Source organism: Microtus ochrogaster, linkage group LG1 (assembly GCF_000317375.1).
Source record: "Microtus ochrogaster isolate Prairie Vole_2 linkage group LG1, MicOch1.0, whole genome shotgun sequence".
Lineage (NCBI taxonomy): Eukaryota > Metazoa > Chordata > Mammalia > Rodentia > Cricetidae > Microtus > Microtus ochrogaster.
Genome location: NC_022027.1, coordinates 54,520,545 through 54,534,537, shown reverse-complemented (window position 1 = coordinate 54,534,537; position 13,993 = coordinate 54,520,545). Strand labels below are relative to the sequence as shown.

At 40.0% G+C, this 13,993-nt stretch overlaps 1 pseudogene; it reads right to left on the bottom strand.

Moving 5' to 3' along the window:
• Window positions 1–390: 390 nt before the first annotated feature.
• LOC101982030 overlaps window positions 391–13,993 on the bottom strand; it is a 34,269-nt pseudogene continuing 20,666 nt past the window's right edge.

The following is a 13,993-nucleotide window of genomic DNA, read 5'->3' as shown; positions in this document are numbered from 1 at the left end:
ATCCAGGATTCAATACAGAAAAAAGCAGTGGCTGTCCCACCTATGTAATATAAGCTTGCATGCACTCAGGGTTCTCATGGATGTGCGTGCTATTACTGTGCAATGTTAAAGGTTCCTAGGTGGAGAGCTAACACACATCCTCTCAAGGTCAATAGTCTATGTCTGTCACCTGCAAAGTGAAGATCCATCCTTCTGTGCAAAGAAATACACCTCAACATCAAGACGGACATTAGCAGGATAAAAGGTTGGAAAAAATTACAAGCAAATGCACCTAAGAAGCAAGCTGGGGTTGCCATGTTAATATCTATTTCTAGTGAACAAAAACATTAAAACCAAGTCTGGAGAATGAAAAAAGAAAAGAACCACGCTAATTGTTCAATACCAGGAATGAGGTTAACGTGTTTTATTTCTTATAAATTATACATTCATAATTTATTATTAAAATGTGGACACAATCAGTCATATAATACAACTTATATTATGTACTTTGCACATTATATACTTTGTATATTATGCACAGTAACATATGGCACATTCATGACATAACATGAGGAAGGGGGAGTCCAAAATTGCAGTTGTGAAATATGTGTGTGTTATGACTCAGAAGAGCCTTTAAAGCTTTTAGTTATCACTGGACAGTATCTGTCCCTTTAATTTACCTTTGAAAACTTAAAATTGCTCAGAAGTCTTTTTCTTCTTGTTTATTCAACAGAGACCACTCTGTTGTGGAGCAAGGCGCTTTGTTAAGAACCTATTACCTTCCTCTCTCTGCTGTATAAAGCTCAGTTTGACCATACACACCACAGGAAAAGCAAGGTATGGATTTATCTTCCAAACTTAAAGATGACAAAGGAGGACTCATGTGAACCAGGTGTCCTGACATGATCGTATGGCTACTAAACACTGTCGGGGCAGACCCTCAGCAGTGTTCTCACTATGCTCCCTTCCAGCTTCTCCGTCCAAGTGCACAGAATTCTAGGAGGCTGAACTGTGAATGCTACACCTAAAAGATAACGTGGCACTGTGTCCAAATCATTTGTGCCACACACCTAAGTCTGTATCTACCCATCTTTAGCTATGGCATTTTCTACTTTTTTTTTCAGCCAGTCTCGTAGCCCAGGCTGCCCCTACACTGTTGATCCTTCTGCCTCTACCTCCCAGGTGCTGGAACTGCAGTCAGGTGCCATCATGTTAAGCTACAGCTCTTTTCTTGATCACAAGTCACCAAGGGCTGCTGTTTACTACATGAAATAGATACCATTCTCCCCAGAACAGCTTTGAAACTTCCTCAAACGGGGTATGTCTGAACTGTGTATTTTAGTGTTTCCCAGAGTAGCAAAAAAGAAACTACAGTTTTAATAGCCTGTAGTGCTAGTCAACTTGACAACACATCCTCTGTCCACCTCCCTTTCCAGTCTTCCTCAGCCACACTATTATCCACTGTCCTGAAGGTACTTGCCCTTCAACTGTCTCATGTTGCAGCTCTAAGGGATCTGAGGAGTAAGATACCCGAGTGACAGCCTCAAGCACTGCTACTGGTTGGTTACAAGCACTTGCTGTCATAAGCAGGCTTGTTTCTTTGTGTGCCCCATCCCGCACATACAGACATTTTCATAATCTAGGCTATTACTAATACTCTAATAAAGGGAAAACTTAATTGCTTTTAATTAGAAAATAGACAAATTTATTATATATGTAATCTTTATTAAGTCAAGTGACCAGTATCCCATACTTCTGAAATTCTAATTGCAGAGATTTGAACAATTCACTTCCTACTTACACCAACAGAGGGCAAGGTAGAGGAAAAAGATTAAACTTTATTCTTTGACTCAAGAAGAAAAAACCCAAACAAACCAAAAAACAAACAGATGGTACTCATGGGTAAAAGGAAAAGAATTTTGTACAATATTATAATAAAAGACAGTACATAATATATATCATAAATACTCTCTAGGGACTGCAGTGAATATGTGGTGCATGATCAATAAACATGGATACCACATAACGGCCGCACTTACAGTTGAAAGTTGTTTTCATGTAACAGCAGGTATACACGATAAATATATAAACTCAATATGCATGGAAGACAAACTTTATCAGGAAGGAAGAACTTGTTCACGGTACTCATAGAAGAGATGGAGATGAAACATGAAAATCCCATTAAAATCAGATGTTTCATTCATTAACTGACTTGTCAGCTCCTGTTTTCTTTGGAGACATGACTAACATAGTCTAGTAATTAATACAAGAATGTAAGACAAGCACTAAAAATAGGGTTTCTCTACTGGTTCTAGAGCTGAGGGTAAATCACCCGTCCTCAACTATATCCTTCTTATCCCTTCATACGACACACAGTATGTTTGGAAAATCACCACTTCTAGTTGAGAACAGACTTTTACAGAGTTAGTGGAAGCCTCCCTCTTCTACTAATGCAAACTCTACCTGATGCTTTCTGAGAACAGATGGGACTTGCAGCAAAAAAAAGTCTTTTAATTAAAGCAAACTTTGTTTGTATTATAAATTCTATTCTGACATACTGGACAAAGAATATCTGAGACCATATCTCTGAAAAACTATGACTTTTGCTTTATGATTCATAATGAATTTCAAAACGAAGTCTCATTCTTAAACAGTTGCTTAACTGAACACTTCACTACACACTAAAGTAACATTTAATAAGTTGGTTCTACTACAGAGCTTTGAATATTGAGTTTCAAATAAACTGAGACATGAAAATATTCACACTAAAACTGTTCTAAATCAATTTAGTGTGAATTTAAGGAACCATACAATTCTTTGTTGTAGTTAGAGACACTATTTGGAGATTTTCTGGGGCCATTTTATAGAGCTAAACAATACAAAAAAAACAAAAAATACAGCTAGTCCCACAGATATCAGTTATGAGAAAGGCAAAAAAAGAGTGCAGTTTTAACATCTTAACTATTGATACAAACTCCAGCACAATGGGGACATGGCCACACTATGGTTTATCCGCATGGTTTAAAGTTTACAAGTAGAGGGCGCCGGAAATGCACAACCACATAGTTCTGTCAGCATGGGAAGAAATGCCCTCCTTTCCTTCTACACACTGGCTAAAAATGGCAATGCTGACTTGTGGCTGGAAGTGTACTCAGGAGTCTTTACAGTTCCAGCTTTAAAAAGCTACTTCACTGTCTCCTGAACAGAATTAGGCAGGGCAGCAATTGGGCGTACTTCTCAACATACTTTCCAGTTTTGTTTTTTTTTTTTCTTGGTTCAATATTTCAAAGTCAGATCTGTCATGTGAGGAAGTCTTCCTTCTTCCATCCATAGGTAAAGTTTATAGAAAATAAAATCAAGTGCAGAAGATTAATGATTAGTTATAAAGACCAGCATCATATGATTATCAGGCATAAATAATGTACTTGCTATGGTGGATCCACTCAGAACCACACAGTGGATTACCACATGTAGATCCTGGCACCCCTGTTTCCGTCTCCGACTGCTAGGTCCACTGCAGACTGTGGAGGGGAGGACTTCTGGGTCTCACTGTCATCTGAGGGTGCTGACCTGAAGAGGGCACTGCATCATCAGCTCCAACACTCCAACCGCTGGTGCACTGCATTAGCACATCATCTGTTCCCTGTGACCTCACTGTCGCCTCCTGTCTGCCGTCAGTAAAAAAGAAGAAAAATAACTGTTACCATTCAGTTGATGCATACACATAAGTTATCTTAGAAAATCTGGGATCAAATAACGTTTACAGTTAGAAAAGACTCGACAGAAACAGCAGTCCCTAGCAATCCTTGTCAGTGGAGTCCCAGCATGACAGTCACATATGGAGAGTCAGGCTTTCCCATCATCGCTTGGTCCCCCACAATCAAAGGGTGGGGTATGAGGAGCCATACTTTCACATCATGCTTTGGTCTGCGCTCTCAGAGGAAGAAAATCTTTTCTTTGCAAAGGTTACAGAAGGTGACTACTATGACATTTCATAGAATTAAGGCTTTCTCTTTCAAAAAGAGATCAAAAAATTGGGACAAAGTAAATGAAAACATTGTGACTGTCTTTAAAACATTTTAAAACTATTTTTCTTTATTGAAAACAGATTTTCTTCATACAATATATTCTGATTACTATTTCCCCTTTTCAAATCTCCCATCTGAATCCACACCCTTTGTGACTCTCCTTAGAAAACAAGCATCTAAAGGATAGTAATAAAGAAAACAAAGACAAACAAACTGGAATAGGACAAAATAAATAGAAAAAAAAGAGCCAAAGAAAAAGCACAAGAAACATATACACACATCTGTACACACAGGAATCCCATAAAAACATACAACTGGAAGCTCTAATATACAGCAAAGAACTTGTAAGATAAAGACAAATGGCCATCTATTATTGTGAGGTATCCACCAAAGAAGACTACTTGGACAGAGTCAAACCACAGAAGTCTTTATTAGCCTGATACAGATTGCACTGGGTTTTCAGGACCAGAGTGTAGTCCTGAGCCTTTCTCAGAGTGGGCTTTTAACTACAAAAAACACATCCTGAGTTGACACACCCCAAACTCCAATTAGCCAGAGGCCAAGAAGTACATCCCATCTAGGATGGATTAGGTCTTTGCTCTAATTCTGTCAGGTGTCGCAGCCTACACACCAGGTTCCAAGGTCTAAATGGCATTTCCATCACAGCATTAGTTGTGCTAAGGTCTTGGGGCCTGTAACATTACTGCTGGGAATAGGGCCTACCCTTAAGTCACTCGTCTTCAGCATTACCAAAAAAAACTGTCACTAGCAAATCTACATAGAACAAAACACCCTGTTCGCCAACAGCATCAAGGAAGGAGTTTTCCATACCTCATGTCTCTTCCAGCTCCACAATCTCGTGCCTTATGATCAACACCTGGGACTGGGACACCACACTTTCTAAGTGGTTTCAGCATTTAGAGAAAAAGTCATGGTCTGGATGGAGAGAACTAAGAGCTACATCTTCACCAGTGAACATGTTATCTGAAGTCTTCAAACGTACACACCCCTACAGTCAGACACTACATTAAAAAAAAAAAATTCCAAAGAACACTTTTTATATGTGAAGTGTTTTGGCTACAAAGGTATTCATTTGGAGTGCTAATTTTTAAAGAATGGTGACATGAAAAAAATCAATAGATAGGAAACTGCTTAAATATATTGTTTATCCACACAACAAGTTTCTAAGGTGATACCAGAAATTATACTGTAAGAATACACTTAAGAAAACAGATTATACTCACAATGTATATTAAGTAACAAAGCAGTATGAAAATAATGTTCTCTAACTCCATTACTTTGTATAAAAATATTACATACAGGCCGGGCGGTGGTGGCGCATGCCTTTAATCCCAGCACTCGGGAGGCAGAGGCAGGTGGATCTCTGTGAGTTCGAGACCAGCCTGGTCTATAAGAGCTAGTTCCAGGACAGGCTCCAAAGCCACAGAGAAACCCTGTCTTGAAAAACCAAAAAAAAAAAAATTACATACATGCCTTAAAATCATGAACTGAAGACTTCTTGAATAGAGCATGTCTGTTGTCTTCCCATTGAAACAACTGTCCAAAGCTCTATTTTTAAAGAAGTGGTATGTGTGTACAGTGTGCACATAACGTATAAATATGCCAGGTGAGACGAACTGCCTGTGCACATGCATGTGGAAGCCACAGGTCACTATGGCTGAGAAGAGATCTCTCCCTAACCCTGATCTTGTTATCTGGCTGGTGAGTCCTGGCATCTGCCCATTCCATCTCACTGCCTGGCTTTCATGTTGTTGCTGGGAATCTGAACTCGGGTGCTCATGCCTGCCTATGCAGTAAGCACTATTTTATCAAGTCATGTCTACAGCCCTTAGAAGTGTTTTTTAAATTTTATTTAGTTGTATTTCATACACATTGGTGTTTGCCTGCATGTATGTCTGTGTGAAGGTGCCAGATCCCCTGAAACTGTTATGAACAGTTGTAAGCTGCCATGTGGGTGCTGGGAATTGAACCTGCGCCCTCTGGAAGACAGCTTGTGCTCTTAACCACACTGAGCCATCTCTCTAGGCCCATGTATCTTTTAAGAACCAATTTTTGTAAACTTCTATGAAAGTGAAAATTCCAATGTCCTAAAATTTTTCTTAAGGTCATACAGCAAAAGAAAAAATCATTAAAAAATAAATAAATAAACCAAGCAAACAAAGGCAGGCAAACCCTGCTTAGCTCTCTGCTAGCATGTAAGACCTTAGTCCCCCACTTCTAGGCCTTTGCATCAGCTGCCTATTCCTAAAAACACTTTCACCAGGGACCCTCAGTGGCCACACTGGCCTGGGACTCAGGTAGGAGATTCTCACTATCCTTCCTGAACTCCATTACAGTCCTGCCTTAACTTATTCCTGTAGCAGCCTGCTTTCAGTAGCCCGCCCTCCCACTCCAATACCGATCACTGGGACCACTTCTAGCCCTTTCCTGCTTTCAGAAGCCCACCATCCAACCAAAGGTCCACTCCCTGGGGACTCAGCCTCCTGGTGCAGAACCTACGCCCCCAGCTTTTGCCCTAACCTACTCTCATGTGGTCTTGCTTCTAGCCCATCTCCATTCCCTCTGCCACCTGCTGACCTGCAGAAGATCTCTCTACTAGGGACCCACAACCACCACACTCTGCCTAGGATCCAGATAGGACAATAGTAACCAAAGACTGCAACAGCCACCCAACAAAGACAAAACTAGATATCAGCACCAAGAAAAATTTCAAACATCATAACTCCAGAAGTACAAAAGACACAAACATGAACAGCCAAGACAATATGCTTCCACCAGAAGTCAGTAATTTGTTTTGTGGCTTCATAGCAGGTCCTGAGGAATACAATATAGCAGAAGCAGAAGGCAAAAACAAACAAACAAAAAAACAAAAAAACCCTACTGTAATTTGAAGTACCAACAAACACTGCATGCAAGCTGAGACAGGAGATGGGAAGGATGGGAAGTGGATACCAGTCAGGGTGGGCATGAAATCCAATCGAGCCCTCTGTACTAGACTCCATCCATCATCTGCTGAAGATCATACTCAGTGTCTGATGTCAAGTCTGGCCATGCTCCATGATGACTGCCTCGGTCCCTCCTAAAGATGATTAAGACACAGACCAGCTCATTACTACCCTGGTCAAAACCAAACAGTGACTTCACCATGCAGGGGCAAAGGAGAGCGGACTAATGGAGCCTAGTTCTCCCCTCACAGCCATGTTTCAGAGAGATTTCTGACTCCAAACAAAAGTGCTTTTCTAAGAGCACTTGGGTCAGCAACACCCTTGTCACCAAGAATTCATCTTTAGAATTAGGTACTTTCCAGAGCAGAAGAGAGGCCCCAGGTTGACAACAGCACTAAATAGAAGAAAACAAAAAAACCAAACGACTTTTGTTTACAAAGCAGTGCAGGACTGACTGTACCAGGGACATTGAAGGCCTCAATTCTGCATGCAGCATGTACTGAGTAATCAAGGTAGGTAAGTTCTTTTTAATAAGATACTTGAAAGAGTTATGATAACAACTACCCATTGCTTGCATGCAGCAAATGCTGCTTATCAGCCCTATTGAGAGATCTCTAATGCTTTGTCAATTGAAAACTCTAGGGTGAATTACTAAAAATATCACTCAATGCTTTGCAAAGGATCTCTCCAAATCTGCTGACTACGGAAACAATGCTGGTATTTACAAAGGATGACTTCTCACTAAACTAAGTCTTAAATGTTAGATTATACACACACACAACATGCTGGTACTTTTAAAGGATGATTTCTCACATAAATTAAATCTTAAATGTTAGATAACACACAATCTAAATTAAGCAAAATAGCTTAATTTAAAAAACCTTAGTTAATATAAAATTGTTAAGTGTTAGGTTGGGGACAGGCACGGAGGCACACTTTAATTCCATCACTTGGGAGGCAGAAGCAGGTGGATCTCCGTGAGTTTGCGATGAACCTGCTCTATGTAGCAAGTTTCAGGCCAGCCAGAAGTATATAGTGAGACTGTCTCAATCATGATGCCATAAAAAGAAAAAAACAAGTGCTAAGTTAAAACAAACCAAGAGAATCAAAGATTTTTTATTTTGAAAGTAATTTCCATTTATTATAAGATTTAAAGTATAGATGGATAGATAGATAGATAGATAGATAGATAGATAGATAGATAGATAGATAGATAGATTCTTTGCAAGCTCTTGCTACACGTGAAATTTGAACTAAGTTAGAATAAAGTACCTTACTCTTGACACATAAATAATTCACTAAATACCACTCCTGGTACCCAGCTCTAGTCTGCCCTGTTAATTCAAAGCAAAAACAGTGGAAGTGGAGAGGAAAAGAACAGTCAGGTAAGCCAGTGACAAGGACAGTACTGTCAGCATTCCCTCTGCCCAGGAAAATCTCCATTTAAGGCACCTTTACAAATAGGCACCTGCAACTTTTTTTTTAAAGAAAAACATTGACTAGGCATATGTAGTAACTTGGATAAATGAAAAATCACAGGAAAGATACAGCATTAAGGCTCAAAACTGACTCAATGAAAAATAAATTCGATATTCTAAAATAAACATTTTTCCTACTTTCTTGATTTCTATTTGAAAGATGGAGTACTGTGCACAAGAGACAAAGACAGTGATTTGAACTTAGGGTCTCTCAGGATGAACAGCAGAGCACATGCAAAAGAACAAGGCCAGAGGGGAGAAAAATAATGTAGTCCTGAAACTCGATTAACTTCCTTAACAACTGCAAAGCTCAGTTCCCAAACACGTGGGACTATGTAGAAAACAAAGTGTATTAAGCAACAAGGTAATAATTAAGGATGACTTCGCCCACTGAATGAGGCAGCAAAACAGAAGGAAATTATTGACCTTGGAAATATTCTTGCTGTTTGGATCAATCAATGCCTTCTGCACTAGTAGAAAGTTTTCTGATTGCATGTAATTTTCACCTGGTATAAACAGCACACAAAATGTTATTTAATTGGTCCAGGTCGTGATTGGGTCTAGAATCAAATGTATACTCTGGATAAAACAAAGTACACAAATCTTCACAAGGTCTCCTTAGGATTGAAGTTAAACATTTCTTACAAATGAAAGATTTCTAAAGGATGAGCAGAATTTTATGTATTCAAAGATTTAATATTCTCACATTCACTCAAAGTGAGGCCCAGGAGACTAGGTGTTGCCAAAGCTGGGTCTTAATGAAATCACTTTCATTCCCAACTTCTATCTAACACAGTATTAACCAAGGACTCTGTCCCCCTTCCCACCAAGGTCACTTAGCAGCCATGCAACCAATCTCCTTTCCTGGCTGCTGACTCTTTCTGAATGGCACTCAACACCTCACACCACTGCTGTTCTTTGTATATATGAAAACACTGGGAAAAGACTCTAAGAAATTCCTGTGCCATCTATCTTTAAATATTATAATTTCCTTTTTCTCATTACATTATCTGAAATTGAAACTCAATGGAAATAATAGTCAATAGGTACAAAAATATAAACTACTGGCCTTTTGTTGTGACAGGATGACCCAGAACCAAGTATTAAAGAACTGAGCTTCCACAGCCTGTATCTACAGTGCAGCAGGGTGGCCCGGGGTAAAATACTTGCTGTCCGCACTGTGACCAGAACCCACATGGTGCAAGGAGAGACCTGACTCCTGCAAGTTTGTTTTCTGACTTCCATGTTAGTGTACATGCTAGTGTGTACACACCTCCAATTAAAAAAAACAAAAAAACAAAAAAGAAACCAGTTCTCACTGAACATTAAAAAGATGTCAACCATTCCAACAGTGCTGGCTTTTTCTATCTATTTCATGACACCTCACTATCGAAAATTGCTTTCTATATGTAAGAGACAGGTTCCCAGGTATTGGAGGTTGACCGTGAAAATCTGCTATGTAGAGGAAAGAGGTAATCTTGAACTTCTAATTCTCCTGTCTCCACTTTCAGGCATGCTCGTAATGCCTGGTCCATGAGGACTGCTTTCCTGAGCATCAGCATCCCACATTTTCTTAACTTCTTTGATGGGGATGTGTTTGTGAAACATGTGGTCATTCTTATTAAAAACAATCATTTTTAATACAAGGTGGCCAAAGCAAACACAAATAGTTATTAATGAGAAGATAATAACAATTAAATTTTCTATATTACTTAACAAATACTTACAAGTATTCTTGGAAGGCACGTAAGTCATCCAATTAAGTGCCAAAGATGAGCTATGCCAACTGAGAGTGTGCCACAAACAGTGAAGAACATAACGGCAAAGCTACAGAGGTCTTTGGCACAACATGACATGCTTGTGAGAGCTGGCTCATGGTCCTGTTAGAACATGAATTTGAAGAGCTGCAAAAGAGAGGGACAATATTATAAGACAAATGGACAACACAATGTGGTCTAAACTCACACTTGAATATAATTCTACCGTAACAGAAATAGATGTGACTTTAAAACCATGTCAATTGACATATACGTATCACAAAAAGCCAAGTGTTGTATGGTTTTACATGATGCATTTAGATTTACTCGATTCACAAGAAACAAAATAGTGAGTAAAGAGACTGGCACCAGGAGAGCATGAGAAGCTGTGGCTAACATATATGATAAAGAAACAAGAAAATCTCACAGGCTGCCAAGAAGAAATCCAATGCTGTAATGTAGCAGATCACCTTATACCATACTGCCTGGCAACCAGCAATCTACATTATAATTAAATCACAGCAATGGTTAGACTCAGGAAAGGCAGTCCACCTATAGTCCTTCTATTACAAGGCTTAAAAAACAAACGACAACAAAAACACCCTGCCACCACAAGTTACATCAACCTGTTGAAATCATTATTACTCCACATAGGAGGATGGGCTATGAAATGAAGTTAAGACTTCATAAGGCTCTCTACCCTTAAGTATTATTTCCTTCTTAGGATGTGTACAGATCCTAAGATCTACATACACATATACAAATAAACATATGTATGTATCTTAGGTTTTCAAAATAAAATGAGTATGTGTGTATATTTAACTTATCCTTTAAATAAAAAATTAATCAACAAATAAGCCTTTCCAGGAGCTGTGTGGCATTCAACAAACAAGAAAACATATGTCTTGGACTCAAACATGTGACTGGATTGAAAACTAGCATATGTGGTATTAGGTTACCACTGTGGCATTTCTCAACAATTTGTCTTAGTAGATTCTCCTTCCCCTTTCATCTCTCTCAGCTCCCCGCTTCCCTCAACCCTGCTTAGTACCCCGCCCGTCTCTCCCAATTTCAGTTGCAGGAGTCCTTTTCCAGCACTCCAATTCCTCACTTCTTTGTGTTTTTGATATACACAGTATGGACTGGATCACTCACTCCGTGAGCAACATCATATCACAAAGTTTGCCTCCAGGATAGTTTCCTCCCCTTCCCAGGGCTTCACAGTCCACAGTCCTCAAAGCCTGCATTGTCTGAAACACCGCTGACAGCCACAATGATGGCATTCATCTTCTGTGCTATAATTTAACGGGAAGTTGTTCTTAAAAGGTTCCCACTGTACAGCTGGCCTACTGAGACAGTGAGATGAAGCACTCAATGGTACCATCTCACCACCAAATCCAACACCCGAGCTGCAGAATTTGGCAACATCTCACCATCAAAATAAAACACCCAGTTGCAGAATGTGTCAGTTTCTAAATTTTTCCATCAGTATTACCATTGCCTCCATTTCGGGACAAGTGGCCACACCTGGAAGCTGGCCTTCCAGAATCCATGTAAACTCTAACAGTAGCCATCAAGACAGAAGCTGTGGTAAATGAGAATTCCTCTCTTCTGCCAAGTCTTCCATTCTTTCTTTACTAGTTAACTTGTGAAATGTATTTTCAACCATTACATGTGACAGCCTCAGAGTGAACTCAAAAGAGAAGAAAGTGACTTATGTACCCTAAGACACTTCTTTAGGGCACATTGTAGCACTGGATCTGTCAACTACATCCAGAAACCGACAAACTGTAAAGTCATGGATGACCTGCCCTGATTATGTTCACCCTTAAAATCCTGTAAGTGAGAGACATACTCAAGACATTCTTTGACTTTGAGTTGTCACTTATCTGCCTATCATTCTCCTGTTTGGATTTTCACAGGAATCATTGGAAAAAGCCTGACAGTAATTTCAATACACTTTGATTCATCTTAGTAGTTCCAACTGGAGATTAAAGCAGAGCTGTTTAATGTGAAAACTTCTGACAAAGTATACCTAATTATGAGACTGTATATGTAGGTAATCCATGTGAGTGATGTTCAAGTATTACAACATGATAGAGAACCTATGGTAACTGTGAATCTTCCTTGTTTTGCTTGACATTTTGCTCTCTTGTAGAAGCACTCTTTAGCTAAGGTACAACACAGTTTATTTTGTTTACTGCCCATCCACCATCCATCTTAAAGCAAGCTGTGTGGGAAAGGGACTGTGTTTCCCACTGACATGTCCCAAGAGCCAAGAACAGTACCCACACAAATACTTTACATCTAAGAAGCATAAATGCATCAGCAAACAAGAGTTCCCAGAGAGGCTAGTGAAGTTTGTTTCCTCACTGCCTCCCAGAGTGTTCGTGGCAACACCATCAAAGTTTATGAAAGAACTTTGTTTTTTGGGAGATTCTTAAGCATAAGCAAGCAACTGGGAATCTACCAATTCCCTCAATTCTCTGACCGTGTCCTGAAAGTCTGGCTGTCAACTGTGAATGGAGAAAAGAGGGAAAGGAGGCATGGATAAAGCAGAGAAACAAGGGTGAATGTACTGATCACCCAGCAATGGCTAAAGGCAGTTGCAAGGAGAAAAAGTGCCGTTTCTAGAATTGGAGTGAACTGGATTAGGTTTTTTGTTTTGAGCACTTGCATGTTCATGTGTATGGGTGCATGCAGAAGTCAGAGGTCTAGCATGGATGTCATTCCTCAGGAGCTATTCATCTTACTGTCTGAGACGCGGTCTTAGTAGAACCTGAGGCTAGCTAAACAGGCTAAGGTGACTGGCCAGTAAGGGCCAGAGCTTCTGTTCTGTGTCTATCCCCACTCCCACTCCTTCCCCTGACGTGGGATGTCCTTCTGTATATGTGTTCATTTTATTGCTTAATGAATAAAGCTGTTTTGACCAATGGCTTAGCAGAGTAAAGCCAGGCAGGAAATCCAAACAGAGATAGAGAGTAGGTGGAGTCAAGGAGATGCCATGTAGTTATTGAAGGAGAAAGACACAGGAATTTTACCAATAAGTCAAAGCCTCATGGTGATACATAGATTAATATGAATGAGTTAAGATATAAGAGTTAGTTAATAAGAAGCCTGAGCTAAGAGGCCAAAAAGTGTTGTAATTAATAAAGTTGCTTGATGGGGAACCTTCAGCCAATGACCTTTAAGAGCCTGGACAAGGCTGGGGTGTGACCTTTTGGGTACCCAGAGAAAACCAGCCATCTGCCCAGCTATCTCTCTTTCTTGTTCCCACACTCTACACCTTGAAGTTGGACTTCCCATTCCTGTTCCGTGAGTTTTTCCCTTACAATAAAGAATAATATTACAATCTTTTGGAGTTAGCCTGGGATTATTTGACTTGCAGTTTTCCCCCCTTATACACATTTAGCTACAGTTTTTGTGTGATTATTCAGGTCTGGGCGGCTGGGAAAAAAAGCAGTCTCTGGTTACACTCCCCACTGCTGGGATTACAAGTGTGTTCTACCATGCCTGGCTATTTCTGTGGCTTCTGGGGCTTGAACCTGGATCAACAAGCTTCCTCAGTAAGCACTTTACAGCCGGAACTATCTCTACAGCCTCGCCTCTACTTAAAATGTTCTTTGTTTGTGTGGTTGTGAGTGTTTCATGTTGACTGGGCTGGCCTTACCCATGCTAAGTAGCTGAAGACTGAGGCTCGTAAGCCCCTGCTTTCACCTCCCAGGACAGTATTACTGTATTACTGGCAGAGACCACCAGGACCCACTTTCACTTCCCAGGACAGT